At 42.3% G+C, this 6565-nt stretch overlaps 1 long non-coding RNA gene across 1 annotated transcript; it reads left to right on the forward strand.

Moving 5' to 3' along the window:
* Window positions 1-298: 298 nt before the first annotated feature.
* Window positions 299-2297, forward strand: LOC131381894 (uncharacterized). Its single transcript, XR_009210927.1, has 3 exons — window positions 299-485; window positions 1813-1919; window positions 2233-2297. It is a non-coding gene; the product is annotated as an uncharacterized LOC131381894 (long non-coding RNA).
* The last annotated feature ends 4268 nt before the right edge of the window (window positions 2298-6565 follow it).

Consider the following 6565-nt stretch of genomic DNA (forward strand, 5'->3'; position numbering starts at 1 on the left):
TGGAAATATAATATTGAATGACTATGTAAGCTTCCACCAAGTGGTTATACCAGTTTTTATTTTCGGTTTTATATTACTGCTAAAAAGTCAAGCTGGAATAGTATTGCTGGGAACCAAGTTGTTTCCCCAACGCCTGCCAACGTCCTCTATTGAATCCCTAGCCCGTGGTGCTATTGTGTTTGGGGTAGGAAAGTAATTAAGGTAGAATGAGGTCATAATGGCAGGGCCCTGATGCAGTAGGATTAGTGTCCTTATAAGAAGAGACTCCAGAGAGTGAACTTCCCTCCGTCCCTCTCTCTCTCTCTCTCTCTGTCTCCCACCAAACCCACCTGTCATACAAGGACACAGCAAGAAGGCGGCGTCTACCAGCCAGGAAGAGAACCCTCGCCAGAAAGTGAATGGTTGGCACCTTGAGCTTGGACTGGCCACCTCTAGACTGTACCATGGACATTGCTGTTGTTACAGCAGAGCTACCAGCTCTGCAGGTGACTATCTGAATGATGTTCAGTCTGCAGTATTTGTCATGGCTGCCCAAGCCACCTAAGACAATCTCGTTGTGCATAAAGATCTTCTCCTTCTTCCCCCATCCCTCTCTCTCCTCTGATCACGCGTATGCTTCCTTGTCCCCACAGACTTCACTTAAAAACCCAAGTTCCACGAGAAAATAATTTGGAAATTCAATACGGAGATGGCAGAGCATCAAGCCCAGCATGGGGACCCCTGAGCGTGGGCTCCTGCGACCTCAGAGGCCACTCCCCTGGGAAGCCACCCCGGTTCTGCATGGCTTCTGGGTTCCTTTCTGAGCCGAGCACCGGAGCCTCGCTCAGCCTTGGCACCTGCCAACAGCGGCTCTGAGCAACTGATAGATGTTCAATAAATGTCCCCTGCTGTTAAATGTGCCTTGATATGTAATTGAGAGACCCTTAGCTCTACGTGGAAGGGGATCCAAAAGTCCTCTGGTTAGGGATGCTTTCTTAGTGGTTCTTTTATCATTCACTGTTTATTGAAAAGTAACCAGAGAATCGCAGAAATAGAAAGCTGAAAGGGATTTCCTCTCCAGAAGTTTTCAAGGTTGTTCTTGACCGTTGTAAGCAATGAAGCCAATACTTTAAAGAAGGCATTCGAAGTTTAGGTGAGGGGAGCAGAGCTGTTCTTATGAGGGAAGGAGGAGCCACCCCCCAGAAGTCCCCCACGCCTGAAACAGAATTTGAAGACTAAGGATCTAGTCTAAACTCCTCATTCAAAATGCTTATTTGTTACCCTCTTAGGGAATCAAAAAATGACAGAATTCCAAATTTAAACAAGAAAAAAGCACTATTCTAGAGTTTTTAAAACGCCAGGATACATACTCCTATATTAACATGAAATATTTACTTACCAAAATCTTTTAAGAATCCCGGAACCAACAGTTTAGGAGAAGCATGGCTCTCAGCTCGGCTCCAAAAGGACTGCTCTGTCCATCTCTGTGTAACTTGATTGATGGCTGGAGACATGAGAGAGGAGGAGGAGGGGGTGGCTGTGGAGAGTGCAGGTGAGGTCGGCCCTGCGCCTCTCTCCTGTGCTGTGGGCCCCAATCTGCATCCCTCCCTTCCTCTGCGTTGCTTTACTTGGTGTACAACCGTCACCTTTTCTTGCCTTTTCAAATGAGATGAGATCAGTTTCCACATAACTCAGCCAGCTCATGTAATTATTGCCAGGCACTTGACATTATATTTGCATTCTGTTGTCTTTTTGTGTATTTGTTTGTTTTATCATATTCGATTCCTTTAACAGCTTCATCCCTTCATTCCACCATGCGTGGCTCTCTTCCAGGTGCACAGCAGTCTCATCAGTATCAGGACATGCAAAGGGAAGACATCGTTGTTTCCTTCCAGCAGGACATAATGAAGCCAGAAGATTGAAATTACAACTCAATAAATGTTTGTGTGTCTTTTAATAATGATTTCAAAGGGTCGCAACGTTAAAAACAACAACAACAAAAACAAACAAACAAAACAACTAACCTCCTTTTAATAGCCCCATTTAAAATTGTGTTTGGTAAATAATATGGATTGGTCTTTTAAAAAAATTACTTTATGACTTCAAAACATAAGTGAGTTAAACATATGCTTTCTGAAATTTTTTTCATGTTAACATTTTTAGAAAAAGTAAGTTGGCCTTTAAAATGGTATCATAGTGAAGTTGAGTCATATGAAACAATGTTCAATAAATGCTTTTGTTAATTATAAATAGGTTATGATTTGGACAGTTAAGAAGAAGACAGAAACTAACAGAAGATAGCAGGAGACACACGAAGGTTTTGAAAACTTAGCTTAAAAGTTCTATCATGAGATTAATAAAATATGTCACAATGCTTTTTTTCTTACAAGAAAATAAAAATTTTTCTCCCTGCGGGTCCTCATTCTTTATTCTTTTTCTTAGAATTCATATGCTAAGTTTACTAGGTTCCTCTTTTCAGTATCTTTATTTACAACGCTGTCACTGTTGCCATAGACACACTGAAGGTCGGTTTCCATAGCAACACTCTTGGTCTCCTAAACAAATAGTATCATAGTGTTAATCTTGTTTCAGTGTTATTGTACTATGTTATTAGATACAGAATTCAAAAAAATAACTTAAGCAGGGTTTGAAACTAGATGGGTTGGTTTTATTGCTTTTGTGCTTTTGATATTAGATTTCAATTCCTATTAAATATATATCCATTTGAAAAATAGCGGGGATTTTGCATAGTAAACATGATACCAATTTTATTCACAAGTTATAAAAGATTGTAATTTAATAAGAGGATATTCCAATACATGAGACAGACGCAGGCAGAGGCTCACCGTCTTCAGATTCAAATGACTACTTTTCCGTTGGCTGGATGATTTAGCCTCCCCAAATCTCCACAGTCGTTTATAACCTACCACAGTGATCATTACCTTTGCCATTTTTGCATTTTAAGTCATTTCTACCAGTCTTGTCTTTTATTTCGTAGCCCCAAAGGAACAGCTCTGAAATAGATTTCAAGGGATTTTTACTACTTCCTATTTTGCCCCAACTGAAACAAAAGAGAAAAGTAACTTTATTAGAGTTTTGTTTTTTGCCTTTAAATTTGTTTATCGTTATCTTTATTTTTATTTTATTTTATTTTTTGAGACAGAGTTTCCCTCTTGTTGCCCAGGCTGGAGTGCAGTGGCACGATCTTGGCTCACTGTAACCTCCTCTTCCTGGGTTCAAGCGATGCTCCTGCCTGAGCCTCAGAGTAGCTGGGATTACAGGTGCGCACCACCACACCCGGCTGATTTTTTTTTTTTTTTTTTTTTTTTTTTTTGGTTTTGAGACAGAGTTTCACTCTTGTTGCCCAGGCTAGAGTGCAAATGGCATGATGTCGGCTCACTGCAACCTCCACCTTCCAGGTTCAAGTGATTCTCCTGCCTCACCCTCCAGAGGATCTGGGATTACAGGCATGCACTGCCATGCCTGGCTAATTTTTGTATTTTTAGTAGAGACAGGGTTTCTCTATGTTGGTGAGGGTGGTCTTGAACTCCTGACCTCAGGTAATCCTCCTGCCTCGGCCTCCCAAAGTGTTGGGATTACAGGCGTGAGCCACCGCACCTGGCCTATCGTTAACTTTAATTTCTTCTCTGAGAAGCAAATCTTGTGGACTCCTTCAGAAACGGAACTGAGCCTTACCTCCAGCTCACAACCCACGTCTGGTAAAACAGTTTTGTGTAATTATTATATTTGACTCCTAGGGGTGAGTTTTCAGCTCACATAGGGAAAGGAGGGAAGCGGTGCCCATCACAGAGGAAGGGTGGACACTGCTTTGATTTGAGGGAAGGAAGGGGAGTTGTCTGCACAATCCCATGGCATTGTGGTTTTCTGCAAGATGCCTGGAGACGATGTACTCCACTGTGCACACCTGCTTCTTTGCACCCTGACCCATTTAACAAGCCATGTCAGAAGCCTGCTTTTTCACTTTCCTTTTGAATATGTCCTCCTTTAAGGAAATATTTACTAATAAATGAGGTTTCCCTCCTAAGTTTGGCACTAAAAGGGATTGGTATGCAAATACAACCTAGTACTTGGCAAACGTAAAAAAAAATTGTACTGCTTTGGGGGAAGGGTCAACAATGAACTAAAGTTGGTGTCAAATGTAAGCTCAGGATGCCTTAGAGTGTGGGTTTTAGGCAGCAGACAGGTAAGTGTGAACCTCAGCTCAGACATTTAGTAGCTGTGTGAATTGGGGCCCTGACTCGACTCCCCTGAGCCTTGGTTTCCTCATCTGTAACATAAGGAAAATGCCACCTACTGTGCCGAGTTGTTGAAAAATTAGAGATGTTAGAAGTCACCTGCATTAGAAAACTTGAAGTGATGCATTTCTTTCATCATTTCTGATGTGTCCCATGCCTACAAGAAGAGAGTGTGCCACATTTGATCACGGAGTACCTTCATTTTGCGATATCTGTAGTTACATTTTATTCATGTACATGGCCATTGTTACATTTTACTGCTTTTCCTTCTTTATCAATTCGATCTCGAGGGTCAGAAAGCTCCAGATTCCTCTGTATCTGCACGAAGATGCATCCATGGAAGTGCATCCCCCCTGTCAGGGAGATCCTCCAGCTCCTCCAGCTCCTCCAGCTTCTGCCCATCACCTTTCCATCTCCTGACCTGAATCCTGGCTGAGGTAGTGTTTTCCGATCAGAGACAAAAGCTCCTGAGAGCTTCCGTCAGTGTGGTTCCCTGAATAGTCAGCTGACTTGTAAATGGAAAGCCCTAGAGAAAAACAAGTCCTTTTCTGATCTCAATCTTAGCAGTATCACCTAAGCCAGTGTTTCCAACCTTTCATTCACGCGGTGATCACCCGCGGGCCTTGTTGAAAGGCAGATTTTGGCTCAGCAGGCCTGGGTGGGAGTTGAGTCTCTGCCTGGCTGATGAGCTTTCAGGGGTGACCAGTACCTGGTCTAGGAGCCTCACCTCCAACGGGAAACTCCCCAAGACACAGATTTTTCTCAAATTTGTTCAAGCCCTAATTAGAGGCCACCACCCAAAACAATGGGTCCCCAGATGACTTTAGCCTGGGCATATTTGGGGTCTTTCTTCTAGTATAAGATTAAGGCTATCCAGCATTTTTTTTTTTTTTTTTTGAGATGGAGTCTAACTCTGTCCCCCAGGCTGGAGTGCGGTGATGTCATCTCGGCTCACTGCAACCTCTGCCTCCTGGATTCAGGCGATTCTCCTGCCTCAGCCTCCAAGTAGCTGGGATTACAGGCACCCACCACCGCGGCCGGCTAATTATTGTATTTTTAGTGGAGACAGGGTTTCACTATGTGGGCCAGGCTGGTCTCGAACTCCTGACCTTAGGTGATCCTCTCACCTCAGTCTCCCAAAGTCTGGGATTACAGATGTGAGCCACCCTGCCAGGTCGGTCCAGTCTTAGTTGAATTTGGCTTCCTTGTAAGATAAAGAGACTGGGCTGACTGGACTCTCTTGGGTCCTTTTCAATGATCAAATGCAGCATACTTTCTTCTTACAGAGGTGGGACAGATCAGGGAAGATGCAAAATTCATCTGTTCGCATTGTCGTTACCAAATTCCTTTCAGCTTATTGAAATCTTCTCCGAGCCTTAGGATCAATATGATTCATATTGTTGGGAAAAATACATAACGGAATTATAGCTGATTATCAGAGACAGGTTAATGCTCTAATCAGAAAGTCAGTGACTGACCTGTGAATGAGTTTAGAAGCTGCCTGTACTATATTAATTCCCAAAATTTACAGTGTAATTAAGGCTTCAGAATTCTCTAAGAGAGTGTGGTCTCATTTCCTTTTGTTATGTTATTGTGTAACAAGTGCAGTTGTTTTCTTAAACAAAATTGCCTTCTGCTTTTCTGTTCTCCCTTACTTTAGAAGCCTGATGGCACTTTACTACTTGCTACGTTATAACAGCAGTGTTCCCTGTGTGGAAGTCTTCCAAAGGCAATTCATTCTTCTGAGATTATGTTTTGGAGGAAGAATATATTTGAAAGTTCTAAAAAAAAATTTAGGGTTTTCTAGGGGATTTTGTTCCCTGGGTTTTCCTTGTATATCATCTCACTGTGAAGAGGACTGTATAATAGTCTAAGAATCAAGAGGTTGTAGTTTCTCATAAATAGACGCAATCAAATAATTACTTTCGCTTTTATTTTTATGCTGAATAATTTCACTCAATGGCATCAACTTCAGAATGAATCATAATGAGTCTACTTGACCTTGTTAAAACTGACAATAAAATGGTAACCAAGTTATTTTCCTTTGAAAAAGGAAGCGGCCAGCTTTCTAATGCTGGCTTGGTGGCCATGGAAGATGCCCTCAAGGGTCAAAGAAAAACTCATATGAATGTACCAAAAATGTGGATGAAAGCAGTGCCATCGTCATGTGCTAAGGAGTGTGTGAATGGATGAAAATAAGGTGCTTAGAACAATACCTAACACATGCCAGGTGTTCAGGAAACACCGAGTACTGTCATTCCTGAGACTCGTCTGCATGCTTACAGCAAGCCAGTCTGCAGTTGCTTAATCTCTGCAGGCTCTATGCATGT

Source organism: Hylobates moloch, unplaced genomic scaffold, assembly GCF_009828535.3.
Source record: "Hylobates moloch isolate HMO894 unplaced genomic scaffold, HMol_V3 SCAFFOLD_2, whole genome shotgun sequence".
NCBI classification, from domain to species: Eukaryota; Metazoa; Chordata; class Mammalia; order Primates; family Hylobatidae; genus Hylobates; species Hylobates moloch.